This window comes from Dromiciops gliroides, chromosome 5, assembly GCF_019393635.1.
Source record: "Dromiciops gliroides isolate mDroGli1 chromosome 5, mDroGli1.pri, whole genome shotgun sequence".
Lineage (NCBI taxonomy): Eukaryota > Metazoa > Chordata > Mammalia > Microbiotheria > Microbiotheriidae > Dromiciops > Dromiciops gliroides.
In genome coordinates, this window is record NC_057865.1 from 166349980 (window position 1) to 166365305 (window position 15326).

At 41.1% G+C, this 15326-nt stretch overlaps 1 protein-coding gene across 2 annotated transcripts in view; it reads right to left on the reverse strand.

Moving 5' to 3' along the window:
- Positions 1 to 15326, reverse strand: part of PROSER2 (proline and serine rich 2) — a 75505-nt gene that overhangs the window by 24468 nt on the left and 35711 nt on the right. The gene's annotated exons all lie outside the window — the stretch shown is intronic.

Consider the following 15326-nt stretch of genomic DNA (forward strand, 5'->3'; position numbering starts at 1 on the left):
TAAGAATCAAATGAAATAATGTATATGAATACAATTCATAAACTATAAGGCATTCTACAAAAGGTAGGTTTTAAATGATTATTAATAAAGGACAAAATTGCATCAGCTTTTTTTTTTTTAAGCTACTAGGTGACACCACTTAGAAACTGATAGTTGGGGCAAGGAGGGAGAAAACTGCCCAAATACATCTAACCAAACAGAATACCACAGACTGTTGGCTTAACAATTTAGGCAGAGAGGACCACAGTCATGGGAGATAATATCTAAGAAGGCAGAGAATCATATTTAGAGCAGGAAAGCATCTCAGAGGTCATCTACTCCAACCCTCTAACTTTACAATTAAGGAAACCAAGACCCATGGCGATGAAGAGACTTGTCCAAACACAGATTGTAAGCATCAGAGGTGGGATTTGAACCCTGAATAGGGAGGACAGCAGATGTTTATATATAAATACACAATGTTCATCTCTCCCTGTACCCCATTCCTCCTAAACCTAGATTTAGGTTATTAGGCAATTGCAGCCCCTACATCAATTCTTCCATCAAAGAGTTTAGCACCTGGCTCAGTATTTCTTTCCTTCCTAATCCCCTATCCCTACACTTGGGAGTTTCAGTTGCATGATGAGATCCCTTCCAATCTTTGTCCTCACTTCAACCTCCTGTCACTCCATCCCTCCCTCCTGCTGCAGTCTGTCATTCTTGCCTTCTCTTTCATCCCTTGCAAAATTTCAACCCTGTATTTAAGTCATTCAACTGTCCACTATTCTCTACTTTTGAATCCCTTGACCCTTTGTCCTATTGCTGATCCTTCCACTGGCAAACCACAATCATAGGTTACTCCCACCATTTATCTTTGTTGGGTTTTCCCCCACTTTTTCTTTTTTTTTTATGGTCAGGTTAACAAACATGACCATTCCATTATGCAAACTTTTAGTATACAGAGAACAGAAAACAAAGGATTGTCTGTGAAATAGTGAGTTTCTGTGATAAGATTTTAAATCACGTATATTTTAGAGTGTTTATTTAAACTAAAATGGCAGAAACAAAATGGCCCCATCTACATCCCTTTAGCACTACCCACTAACCCCCTACTCTCATAGAAGCTCTCTTATGAAACAAGTACAAAAAAGTCAAACAAATCAACAATAATGCCCTTGTCTGAAAAATCCATCTCATTCTGCACTTCTGGTCTAGGACCTTTCTGCCAAGAAGTGCAGGTTTCACGTTTCATCAGCAATCCTCTGAAATCATAATTTGTTTCTGTATCGATCAGAGTTCAATTGTCTTTCAAAATTGCTTTGCCCCACTTCACTGTGGCTGTGTTTCTGACTTTCTGGACTTCAGTTCATTCCTCAGCTGTAGTCTCACCCTGGGAGTTCCCTCAGAGCCTGGGGCTTTCTTACCCTCTGCCCAGTCAGCACTCATTGTTCATTGCAGAGTTCTTCCCTGGGGCCCACATCTTGGAGAGGGACCCAGGCCAGCAAACATTCATTCTCCTCCTCACTGTACTTCTGTTTTTTGGGTTTTGGGTTTTTTTTTTAGCTTTAGGACCATGTCTCAGTGCAGATACCTTCATCAATGACTTCCTCCTGTCCATCTTCCTTTTTGGCTCCCTTTTGTGGGTTTTTGTTGTTCAGTTGTTTCAGGCATGTCTGACTCTTCATGACCCCATTTGGGATTTTCTTGGCAGAGATACTGAAGTGGTTTGCTATTTCCTTCTCTAATTCATTATACAGATGAGGAACTGAGGTAAATGGGGTTAAGTGACTTGCCCAGGGTCACACAGCTAGTAAGTATCTGAGGCCAGATCTGTGTATCTTTTTCCATGTGGAAATTTATTTTGATTTGGGGACCCTACCTTTAGGCTGAGATTAGAAAGCCTTAGGCCCTTAGGGTCTCTCCCCCTCCTCCTCAGCTTCAGCTGAGCGGAAAAAGCCCCGTGGGCCAGGTCAGACAGCTAGGGAAAAAAAAAAGCCCCCAGCTCCCTCCGACCTGAGCGGAGCTATCTGAAGGATCCTGGATGGCCTGTGCTGAGGCATAAGGCTCGAGAGCCCTCCCCCCCCCCCCCAGCTGCAGCCCTGGCTGTCGGATTAGCTTGGTCTGTGAGGGTGAAGGAAGCCCCGAGATTTGAGTGGAGAGAAGAAAAGGTATATATAGACCTGGGAGTTAGATAGAAAAAAAAGGAGGGAGACTTGGAGACAGACTAGAGGGGGGAAACGGAGGAAGGCTGACTAGAGCAAGGGAAGCTGACTAGGAGGACGGACTAGATAGAGAGACAAGATTAAGGAGAGTTCGGCTGACTAGAGGAGGAAGGAGCCTAGAGGGAGATGGACTAGAAAAAGAAGGAGCGAGGACAGACTAGATAGAGAGACAAGATTAAGAGGAGTAAGGCTGACTAGAGCAAGGGAAGCTGACTAGGAGAGACGGACTAGAGGAAGGAGACTCGAGGAAGGACTAGGAGAGAGGCTGACTAGAGGGGAGCCCGGACAAGGACGGAGGAGAGTTCGGTTCAGAAAAGGAGAGACGGGGCTGACAAGGTTACAGGCCTTAATACAAACCAGGGAAAGTGTAACTTGCCCTGAGGCCGGAGGCGGCTAAGGCCCTTATTGTATTCAAGAAGTTCAAGGCGCAGCAGGAAAGAGACTCAAGAGACGCAGTGGAAAGAGACCGCAGGAAAGCAGTCAGGTTGTACACTTTATTTCCCTATATTCCTAATTTGAAATAGTATCTCATAAATAAACTCTGCTTTGATTATTTGGTTAAGAGGCTTCTTAATCTTTAGTCTATCAGTTTGGGAGCAGTGTGGTGGAACTTTATCAACAGTCCATATTAAATTAACGAAGTCAGATTGCTAAATTGTCAAAAGTCCCCAGATTAGTCCTCCAGTCAGCTTCAGCCCCCAAAATTAGGCTAGTCATTTAAAAATATTTCAACATCCATTAGAATATAAACTCCTTGGGGCAGCTAGATGGCGCAGTGGATAGAGCACCAGCCCTGGAGTCAAGGAGGACCTGAGTTCAAATCCGGCCTTGGACACTTAACACTTACTAGCTGTGTGACCTTGGGCAAGTCACTTAACCCCAATTGCCTCACCAAAAAAAAAAAAAAAAAGAATATAAACTCCTTGAAGGCTAAACTGGTTCTCTTTTTGTTTATATCTGTATCTCTAGCACTTAGCACAGTTCCTGGCACATAAGTATTACCTGCCCATTTTGTAAACTATAATCATTCTGCTTATTTCACTCTTCATCAGTTTGTATACATCTCCTCTAGGTGTTTCTGCACTAGTCATATTTGTCATTTCTTTCATCACAATAATATTCATTTGCCTTCTCCGTTGCCTCTCCCCTTGTCTTAGTTCATGCATAGCCACCACCCTGGATCAAGCCTCATCACTTCTCACTGGGACTATTGCAGAGTCCTCCCAATTTTTGGTCTGCCTGACCCAAAATTCTGCCTTCTCTAACCCAAATAGCTGATAAAGCAATTTTCCTAAAATGCAAGTCTGACCATGTAACTCCCCTATTCAGTGAACTCTCATGGCTCCCTAGTACTTGTAACAAGATCAAATACAGATTCCTCTTCTTAAAGCCCTTCTCAACCTGGTTCCAGAGCACTCTAATACATACACACTATGATCTAGGCAAACTGGCCTTTTTCTTGTTTCTCACATATCTGTTTCTTCATCTCCTGTCTCTGTAGGCTTTCCCCTCATACCTGGAATGCACTCCTCCTTCCTTACCTCTTAGAATTTCTAGTTTCCTTCAAGATGAAACCTTTCCTAATCTCTTCTCCCACCAATGTTAGGGCCTTCCCTTATTGCCCCCAAACCCCAAAATCTTTACTTATTTATTCATTTATTTGTTTATTTTTGTGGGGCAATGGGGGTTAAGTGACTTGCCCAGGGTCACACAGCTCGTAAGTGTCAAGTATCTGAGGCTGGATTGAACTCAGGTCCTCCTGAATACAGGACTGGTGCTTTATCCACTGTGCCACCTAACTGCCCCCTACTTATTTTTTACATACTTATGCAGATCAGTTTCCTTTCCTCCCCTGCCCTTGCCACTCCCCCATAGACTAATATAAGGTCTTCGAGAGCTAGGACTATTTCAGTTTTTGTCTTTGCACAGTGCCTGGCACACAGTAGTAATGCTTACTAAATCCATGTTGATTGATAACTACTCTTATGCTCCTGAATATCCGTCAAGGAAGTCACCAAACCATGCCAAATGGGTCCACTCCAAATTTTTGTTGTCTGAACTGGTCTCTCATTGCTACAGGGCAGTCATTTTATCTCCCAATTGATTCTTTCCTATAATCTGCAAGAGCCATATTTGAAACCTCTTCTTCTTTCAAGCCTCCTATCCCACAATTTTCTCCTTCTTAGAAGGGGATCTTGGGTAACATTTTTTTTTTAGAGAGGCAATTGGGGTTAAGTGACTTGCCCAGGGTCACACAGTTAGTAAGTGTTAAGTGTCTGAGGCCAGATTTGAACTCAGGTACTTCTGAATCCAGGGCCAGTGCTCTATCCACTGTGCCACCTAGCTGCCCCAGGTAACATTTTAATAAGAAAATACAAGTTTCTTCTTTTCTACTCTATACCCCTAAACATCACCTCCCTTCTCCCATCATTCGTTGCTCTAATCTCTGATTTAGAGGTGACTTTTCTCTTCACCAAGTCCTTCTCTTTTTGTGCCCAGAAATGTGTCTTTTTGGTCATCCTCCCTCTGTTTAGTATCCAATTTTCCCAAGTCAACTTTGGCAGCAACCTACAAACCCAATTAATTCTCCCTATCAAAAAACCCAAAAGTCAAAACCCAAAAGAATTTTGCTTGATCCTATCATCTCCTTAAGCATTTATACTACATCTCTCCTCCTTTTTACAGCTACATTGCTAGAAAAATCTGCCATTTTTGCTCTCACTCATTTCTCAACTCATTTGCAATGTGGCTAATAATTTTAGCTCTCAATAGAAACTGCTTTCTCTAAAACTACCAGTGATCTCTTTTAATAGTTAAATTTGTTAGCTGTTCCTCAGTCTTCATGCTTCTTGATCTCTCTCTAGCATTTGAAACTGCTAACAATCCCCTCCTCCTAGACACCTAGCTGTCATGATGCTGCCCTCTTTGGTTTCTCCAACTTGTCTGACCCATCTACTTCATCAGATCTTTTGGGTTCAACTATCATCTAATGCAGATAACTACCAAATCTTCTCTCTCTCTCTCTCTCTCTCTCTCTCTCTCTCTCTCTCTCTCTCTCTCTCTCTCTCTCTCTCTCTTCCCCTTTCTCCCCCTCTCTCTTTCTCTCTCCCTGTTTAATCTCTACAACCTCCAACTGAATGTCCAACAAGCAACACAAACACACCATTTCCAAAATGGAAATTATTATTCCACGCATTCCCCACCCTCACCCCCACCCCTGGCCCCTCCATCCAAAGTGCAAATATGATGGGAAACATGTGGGTGAGGATTAATGAAAGGAGAAACAAATGATATTGTAGTAGGGGTTCAGAATACCTGGCAAGAAAAAGGAAAGAGAGGGTTCAGAAAATAGAACACAAACTTGGCATCGCAGTGATAAGGGACACTTCTGTACATCTATTGGAGCATTTTGTCTGCAGAGCAGCAGTTAGGCCACTAGATGGAGCAGTGGATAGACCCAAAGGATCCTGGAGCCAGGAAGACTGAGTTCAAACCCCGCCTCAGACATTGATTACCTGTGTGACCCTGGGCAAGTCACTTAACCTCTATCTGCTTCTTAATCTGTAAAATGGAGATAATAATTATAGGTACCTCCCAGGGTTCTTATAAGAATTAAATGGGCCACACAGATAAGTGCTTTGCAAACCTTAAAGCACTATATAAATGTTAGCCATTATTATTCCTTTCCCAATCCCTTAATTCTGTCACATCTTCCCTCCCTTATTTCTTGTTTATCCTGTATATAATTTGTTTGTACATAGTCCTTTACATATTGTCTCCTTAGATTGTGAGCTCTTCTAGAGCTTTACTTTGCATCCCCAGCAACTTAGCACAATACCTGACACATAGTTGGTGCTTAATAAATGCTTATGTAGTGACTGATTGATAATGGACTTTCATATGTAGAAGTGATGAGAGAAACCATTATGTCAGATCTGATGTGAACCAATATGGTAGAAGTTCCTGGCAAAATAGAAAGAATGAAAACCTTGCAAGGGCATGACTACTCTGCCTTAGAACTCATGATAAAGGAGAAGAAATCCACGCATAGCTGGACATATATTTAGATTTGGGGAAAGCAGTTTTCAGAGTTAAGAAGAGGGATAGTTATGTTCCCAAGGACTGAAATTATACAAGGGAAGTTAGTCCAAGGAGGGAATGACATTATTCAGAATGAAATTCTGATGACACAAATAAAAAATCATTGTGAGGAGAAAGAAAAGGAATAGATATTCAAAGAAACTGATGCGGATCTATCATGAGCTCATTCATCCACATAGGGTTTTTTGTCTTTTTTTTTTTAATGCAAAAGCTGAAAACCAGGGTGTCTAAACTAAGATGAATACCAAAAACATAGGATGGTCCTCTAAGAATGGTGTCAGAATACTAAAAGCCCAGAATGAGTTCATACATGCCAAGGTCAACAAAAAGGGATTTTTAAAAACTACATTGGGAGCAAATATTACTTAGTATTAATTACATAGCTTTGTTGAGGGAAAGTCTACACAAAAGTCCTACACTAATGACTCATCATAGCATAGAAGTGACCCTGACAAGACCACCAGCATTGCACAAGCTGGAACTGCTTCAAGTACAATCACAAAGACAGGCTTTCTCCGCTATCTGAGAATCAGCCTAATTAAGTACAGAGGGGTTCATCACCACCAGGTTGGATATGTTTTTTGGTTATGGCAATCCATGAAACAGAAAAATACAAAATAGCTTCTAATTCGGTGTCATTCTCATCCTCAATAATATTGACATAATAGTGGAAAAAAGATAAGAGTATTAAGAATCATAGTTTTTAGGCTGTCTATGTTAACAGTAATTTAACTGTCAGTATTCTGAACCTGAGATTCCTATCCAATGACTATGGAATTGACACAATATTGAAAAAATGGAATCAACATATACCTGATACACAATGACTTGTGTATCAGGCAGAGGGAGGAAGAATGGTGGGAAATACTGGGAAATATGGCTTGAGGAGAAAGAAAAGAGTGAATTCAAAGACTCTTAGACTAAATCTGAGGAGAAACCCAAATATTTTTGAGATGAGAATATGAAAATACTAAACGTGGTGGACATAGAACATTGACATGCAAATGAACTCGATTGCTTTAATATAAAGTGAATAACTGGGTACTAATGTGAGAGTCATTTCTAAATAAAAAGTTCAGTCAGACCATAAACTAGTTAGAGCAAAGATCTAAAGCAATCAACACTACGCTACAAACTAGAAGGGCAAAGATTAGAACAAGACACTGCATGTATTTACAACTATTCTCATTTCACTGCCAAACTCCTAGAAAGGACCGCCTGGTCTCACAGACTCTAATAGCCTCACCACCCACCCACTTCTCCATCCCTTAGAGTTTGGCTTCCAACCAACCTTTTTACTGAAACTGTTCTTTCAAGTGTTACTGATGATTTCTTCCTTTATTAAAGTAAATTTTTATTGATGTCTTTTTTTGTCTGTCATCATAGTTTTCCCCAGTATCCCACTCACAGAGCCATCTCATATAACAAATAGTATTTTTTAAAGACAAAAAAAGCAAAAGAGGGGAAAAAAATCAACACGATTAATACATTGAAAGAGTCTGAAAACATGTGCAATGTATAACACCTCTGGACCTCCTACTTCCATGAAGGGGTAGGTTGGAAGAGTCCTTTTTAAAAACTGATGAATTCTTAATGGCTAAATCTGGAATAAACTCCCATCTAATTTCCACCTTTTAGAAACCATATGCTCTTTAAATGCTAACTTCAGATGACATTACTGCCACAAAGCTTTCTCTTGATCCTTTCTAGTTGAGAGTAATTTCTCCCACCTCAATTTTTCTTGTATTAGATTTGTGTATATATTGTATTGTTTTCCCCTCTCCACCATAAAAAGTGAACTCTTTGAAGACAGGAACATTTTCATTTTTCCCTTTGTATTCCCCAAGGGCCTAGTTTGCTAGGTGCCTTGAACCCAGTAGGCATTTGATAAATGTTGAAACAAAACGGTTCCAACACAATCAATTCAAGCAAGCTGTTAACACAGAAATTCTTAGCCTTTTTTTATTTCACGAACCCCTTGGCAGTCTGGTGAAGCTGATGGACCTATTCTAAGATTTATTTTTCAAATATTTTCAAAAGTATATTTCAATTGGATTATTTTCCTTTGTATACCTACATATTCTATTCTGTCTATTTAAAAATGTTATTCTGAGATGGCATCCATAGACTTCTGTAGACTGCCAAAGAGATTCACATTACAAAAAGTACTAAGAACTCTGTGATCTAAAGGAAATCACACAAATCTGGAGTAATAACAGATAACTGGAATTTATTTGTCAGCTTTCAATTGAGAAACTCAAAAGTTCTTTGTAAACAGTCAACAAGACTTAATAGCAGATGCAGAGATGACATGATATATAGTAGCAAGAGTGGCAACACTGGGACAAAAATTCAGGTGGCCTTTCTGTCCATGGTAGTGAGTAAAGCACAAGAAGACTGAAAAGGTAAGAGGAACTTTTGAATGCCAAACATATCATTTTGTATTAAATTCTGGAAGTGATATGGAGCCAAAGGAGTTTGTCGATGGTGGTGGTGGTGGTGGTGGTGGTGGTGGGGTAGGGTGACATGCTCAGATCTGTGTTATAGGAAAATCACTTTAGTGGCCAAGTGGAGGCTGGATTGGAGTTGGGGCAGCCTGGAAGGCCACCCCCCCCCCTCCCCAAGGCTACTGCAATAATCCAGTTGTGAGGTAATGAGGGCCTGCAACCAGAGAAGTGACAATGTCAGAGGAGAGAAGCAGAGCACTGGAGAAATGTTGCAAAGGTGAAATTGACAGGTCTTGGCATTAGATTGGATTGGGGGAGGCGGGGAGGAAAGTGAAGAGTCCAGTAAGACTCCTAAATTGTAAACCTGAAAGACTGACCTCTACAGTAATAGAGAAGATGAAGTTCGGGGGAGGGGCAGGGTGAGGTTTGGGGGGAAGATGCCTACTGGACACATCCAGTTCAAGATGTCTGAAAGGCAATTGGAGACGAGGGACTGGAGGTGAGCAGAGAGTAAGGGGCAGGATAGGGAGATTTGAGAATCATCATTATAAAGACTGAAATTAAATCTATGGGAGCTGATTGAGATAACCAAGAGAAGTTGTTGTTTGTCCTTCATTCTGGAAGAGGACCAGTGATATCAGGAAGGTGATATCTTCCTTTACAAGTGAATTGGATTTAACTGAGGCGGGTGGTGCAAAGTCACCAGTCTCATTCTCTCTCTCCTCGGAAGCCTTGTGGATCCAGTGGCAATATATAGATCAGGAAGACTAGAGATGGCCCAGGATACAGTGGGAGGGGAGACATTGGCTTTTTTAAGTTGAGGTCTCTCCCGGGTCTCAGTTTGTCTGAGGCAATTTCCATTCAGTGATTATGGGTAGATAAGAAATGAGGCCAAAAAATGGCCTCTTTTACCTAGTCAAAAAAAAATAAAATCAGCCTGGGAAGGGAGGACGAACCCTCAAGGGTTTCTGGCCAAAATAGAAACAATTGTTATTTACTCACAGAGCCACCAAAACCCAAACAAAGATAAAGTGAAGCTTGGGCTGAGACCTATTGTTGGCCAATCAGTGATAGCCTGAGTGATTTGGGTTTAAGGCCTGGGTTCTATTTGAATCCCAGTGGGCTTTATCAAAGCCTGGTTTTCTAGAGCTCTAATTTCAAAAAATCATAAATGAAACTCTGTGGGGCATAAGAGTTAATTGTCGGGGTGGCTAGGTGGCGCAGTGGATAAAGCACCAGCCCTGGATTCAGGAGTTCCTGAGTTTAAATCCGACCTCAGACACTTAACACTTACTAGCTGTGTGACTCTGGGCAAGTCACTTAACCCCATTACCCCGTAAAAAAAAAAAAAAAAGTTAATTGTCCCAGGTTGTTTTTTTAAAATGATAGAATAAATAAGTAGGGAAGAGAAAAAAAGAAATTTAGCACATTAAACCCCAAGATAATGGGGGTTTTCAGCTATCAAAATTTATATTCCTTTGGGAAGAGCACCCACAGGTAAGAGTATATTTCCCTAAGTGATACGGGCCTGGGATAACTCAGAAGTTTTCTCCTAGAGAAGCAAAACAGATACACCTAAGAAGTATGGAGAGATAAGTTCCTTAGGCTTGGCTAGCACTTGAGTAGTGCCGAGGGACAGAGATAACTCCACAAGTCAGGACCTCTCATTCTAGTTTTCCCCACCCCACCCCCAAAGGAACTTTCCATTGTCAGATGGTCACCCCATCTATCCTCTATAAAAGCTTTGGCATTTCTTCTGTTCCAGGAGGAGAATATTCCTAAACAGCCTCCTGGAGGCTAAATCTTCCACTTCCCTCTAGGCCACTTTCTCTAGCACCCAATAAAGGACCGTTTTAATCCTAATTGGACTGTGTGAGAGAGTGTAATTATTTACAGAGGAATACCTGAGGAGCCTCACACCATTTTCCGGACACTATGTGAAAGGGAGGGAGGAAGGGAGGAAGGAAGGGAGGAAGTAGTATAGAGGGAGAAGAGGGCCCAGGGCAGAACCCTGAGGGGCACCCACAGTTAGGGGCAGGATATGGAGGAGGGTCCAACAAAGGAGAAAAAGGATAGGCCAGATTTTTAGCAGTATTGCCACTCTGCCCTTCTCTATGACATAGCACATGGAACTCAAAACAGGAAATCCTCGGTAACCAATTAAGAAAGATAGCACTGGGGCAGCTAGGTGGCACAGTGGATAGAGCACTGGCCCTGGATTCAGGAGGACCTGAGTTCAAATCCAGCCTCAGACACTTAACACTTACTAGCTGTGTGACCCTGGGCAAGTCATTAACCCCAATTGCCTCACCAAAACCCCCCCAAACAAACAAACAAAAATAACCAAAAAAAGAAAGAAAGATATCATTCGAAGAGCAGCTGGGTGGCACAATGGATAACGCACCAGCCCTGGATTCAGGAGGACTGGAGTTCAAATCCAGCCTCAGACACTTGACACTAGCCGTGTGACTTTGGACAAGTCACTTAACCCTCATTGCTGCACAAGAAAAAAACAAAAAACCCCACAAAACCCAACAAAAAGAAGAATAGCATTCTCCTCTCATTAAGCCAAGTTGTGATCTAACCATGTAAATTCAAGGGACTTAACTTGGTATATACATGGAGAAACTTAGGTCTCTGGGGATGCCTCTCTACATATCTTATGTTGCCTAAAGGTGTGCAATTTAACATCCTCAAGGTTTGCCAAATTGGTCTGAAGACAGAATTTCATATTTAACCCAGGTCTAGAAATAGAAACCATATATTCTCAGGGTGGTGCCCAGAACACTGAATTCCATTCTAATCTGCCTCCTCCCTGTACCTTGCTCTTTTCAGTTTCTCTGAAAGAGATTGGTTTCATTCTCTTTAATTTCTCCTGAAGCTATGCCACCATTGTCATGAGAAATCAGAGATACAACTGCAGAGAAAGAGCTTAAAAGATAGCAGGTGATATGTGGAGCCAATGGAGACAATTGGTTTGTGGAAGACAATTGGCATCTGAGGCTCTTGCTTCAAATCCTGGCTATGATCCTTACTGACATGGGGCTCAGGATAAATCAGAAGTTTCTCCAGTGAGAAGTAAAACCAAAGATGACCAGATAGCAGGACAGACTTATCAAGGAATCAGGGGACTATTAAAGTTTATACTAGATATCAGGACTGACACACCTAAGAAGTTAGGGGAGATAAAATTCTATAGCAGGAAAGTCAGTTAGGCGTGGCTACTACCTGACCAGAGCTAGGAGACAGAGATAACCCCAAAGGTCAGGACCATCATTTCAAAAAAATCCCCCTCTACTCCTAGGAGCACAACAAGCATCCAGGCTTTTCCCCACCCCACCCCAAAAAGGAATTTCTATTTTCAAGTGTATACCCCATCTATCCTCTAAAAAAGCTTTGGCTTTCCTTCTATTCTGGGAGGAGGATGTTTCTTTTCTTCTTCTTTTTTTTTTTGTGCCCATGGTCACACAGCTAGTAAGTGTGAAGTGTCTGCGGCTAGATTTGAACTCAGGTCCTCCTGAATCCAGGCCCAGCTCTCTATCCACTGTGCTACCTAGCTACCCTGTGGTCTATACCATCACCTTTCAATTAGCAGTAAAATCTGAGAATCACAAAGCTAGAACGCTTTTTTGCCGGTGGTGAGATCTGAGATCAAAATTTAAAAGTTTTCAGGTCAACTGGGTGGGCTGCCTCACACATCTCAGAAACATTGTCTCTGATAATGACAGGATGCTGCCACATTGAAGGCTCTCAACAAAGCCCTGCCTACTGGATAACAAACAGAAGTGCAAAGAAATCCAAGGAAAGCAGGAACTTCATTTTGATGTGTCTCTCTATGCAGCAGAGTCTGGCTTATCCCAACCCAGACCTCATGATGCTTTTTTTTTTTTAAGTGGCATAAAACTATGATAAGGGTGGAGTGGAGTCTACCCTTTCCTGGCAGACCCTTCTCCCTCCCTTCTCTCTGCTCCCCCATAAACACAGCACCAGCTATCTGGTCTGGCTAATTGGAAAGCTGCCATCCAGGAAAAATGAGGAAGCCTGCAACACAAGTCATCATGATAATGTATTAATAGGAAAACTCAACTCTAATCTTACCAGAAACTTGACATGGTTTCACGAATCATCTAAAAACACTCTTACTCTCAAACGCCCACACTAAAAAGCTGACTGTGATCTTAAGGTCAGGTTTGACTATAAAATGAATTTAGGGATAGGGGTTAGGACTAGACCTATAATGTCACTGATATAGGGATCTCTCAGATGAGGAAATGCCCTTTACCAAAGGAGATGGGCATCTTCTCTGCAACTTATTGTCTTAGAGAATTGCCTAGTTAAGTGACTTATCTAGGGACATACAAAAAGCATGTTTCCATGGCAGGACATGAACCCAGGTCTTTCTGGCTTCCTATTCACAGCCAGCTCTCCATCATTATTATATCTTATCTCTCTCAAAAATAAAAAAATGTATTTTTAAAGACATTTTTTAAAAAATTTGAACATATAGAACACATTAAAAACATGTACTTTGTAGTAGTTTCCTTGGCACATTAAAATACTGGTAATTTTTTAATACCTTGAAAACCAACAAAAAACAGGCATTTATTTATTCATCTTGAATTCTGATGCTAAGAAGGAAAAAAACCCAACAGGCTAAAATTAGGACAATTGGGCAGACTGAGAGATAGATAGCTCCCCCCTCTTCCCTTCCAGTCTCCCCTAAGTGGAGACTGCCCCGACAGATTGACTCACACCTTGATTTTGGGCAAGTAACTTAGCCTCAATTTCTTCACATGTAGAGAAAGAATTGGCAACCGATTTTGAACCTGGGCAGTATGGAGAACAGTAGTCCCCCCGTGGAAATGGGAAGTTGCCAAGGGAAGGCACATTAAGGAGGGGAAGATGGTGAGTTGACTTTTAGATTCCAGGTAAAGAGCCATTTAAGATGCAAGGCTGTGAGATAAAAGAATCATAGATGTAGAACTGGAAGGGATCTTAGAGGTTGTAGAGTCTGATCCCTTCATTTTACAAAGGAGGAACCTCAGGCCCAGAGAGGCTAATTAACATGGGAGTCTAGGAGAAAGATGACAGCTGGAAAAATCATGTTGCGAGTTACGGTTAGAGGTTATAAGTGAACCTCAGAAACTTAATAGCCGTGTGACCCTGGGCAAGTCACTTAACCCCAATTGCCTTAAACATCTGGGGCCATCTCCAGCCACCCTGATGTGTATCTTGCCACTGGACCAGATGGCTCTGGAGGAGAGAGTGAGTTGGGTGACCTTGCATAGCCCTCCCTCACTTAAATCCAATTCATTGCAAGTCATGGCATCACCCTGATATTGTGGTCCTCTTTGATAAAGGACAAACAACAACAATAACGATAGTAAAGACCACAGTGTGGATGTTCTTAAGATCAGCAAAAACAGAGGTGGGTCTATTCATCAGCGCATTGAATTATTAGGTGGAAGCAAGTCTGGGTCCATTTTCTTCTTGCCTTTTGCACTGACCTTTTGGATAAGCTTGGAACAAATTATGTTCTACTTTAATACCTCTGTTTCTGCCTTTCTAGATTTAAACAACATCTGCTACTTTATTCTATTCATCCATGTCGACATTGTAAAACAGTGGCTTACAAAGGGTGATCTAGGGATTCCCAAGATCCTTTAGGGGGTCCACAAGTTCAAAACTATTTTCATATTTGCACTAAGATGCTTTGATTTTAAATAAAGTAAATATTGATAGATATAACACACACAAACAAAAGTTCTTTGGGGGGGTTGAAGTCCTCAATAATTTTTTCTTAAAAAATGATCAGCTGTGATAGACTTAACTCTTCTCAGCAATACAATGATCCAAGACAATTCCAAAGGACTCATCATGGAAGATGCTCTCCACATCTAGAAAAAGAACTATGGAATCTGAATGCAGATTGAACTGTATTATTTTCACTTAAAAATTTTTTTAAATTTCTTGACATTTTTCCCTTTTGTTCTGATTCTTCTTTTATAACATGACTCACATGGAAGTATGTTTAATGTGATTGTACATATATAACCTATATCAGAGTGCTTTCCATCTTAGCAGGAGGTAGGAAGGGAAGGCAGGGAGGGAGAAAAATTTGGAACTCAAAATCTTATAAAAACAAATGTTGAAAACTATCTTAACATGTAACTGGAAAATAACATAATATCAATTTAAAATAATTTTTAAAAATGTAAAAGAGGTCCTGAGACTAAAAAGTCTAAGAACTGCTGTTGTAAATGTTACGGACTTAGCCATAACAGAAGGATAATCAGCAAGGATATGCACTGACCACCTCCAGAGAAAGTATTGAAAAACATAAGTTTGCATAGTATTATATATATATATATATATATAAAGGAAGCCAGGGAGGTCAGTAGTCAGAGCAAGGAGGGAGAAAGTTATTTCATCTTGATCATTAATTGACCCAATGCCAAATTTTGAGACATCTCCAAATCTCCAAATAGCCTCTCTTGACCCCCACCCCCAACCTGCAGAGAATGCTTAGTCCTGCAGTCCCACTTTTCACACTTGTGGAATGTGTAGTTACAACTCT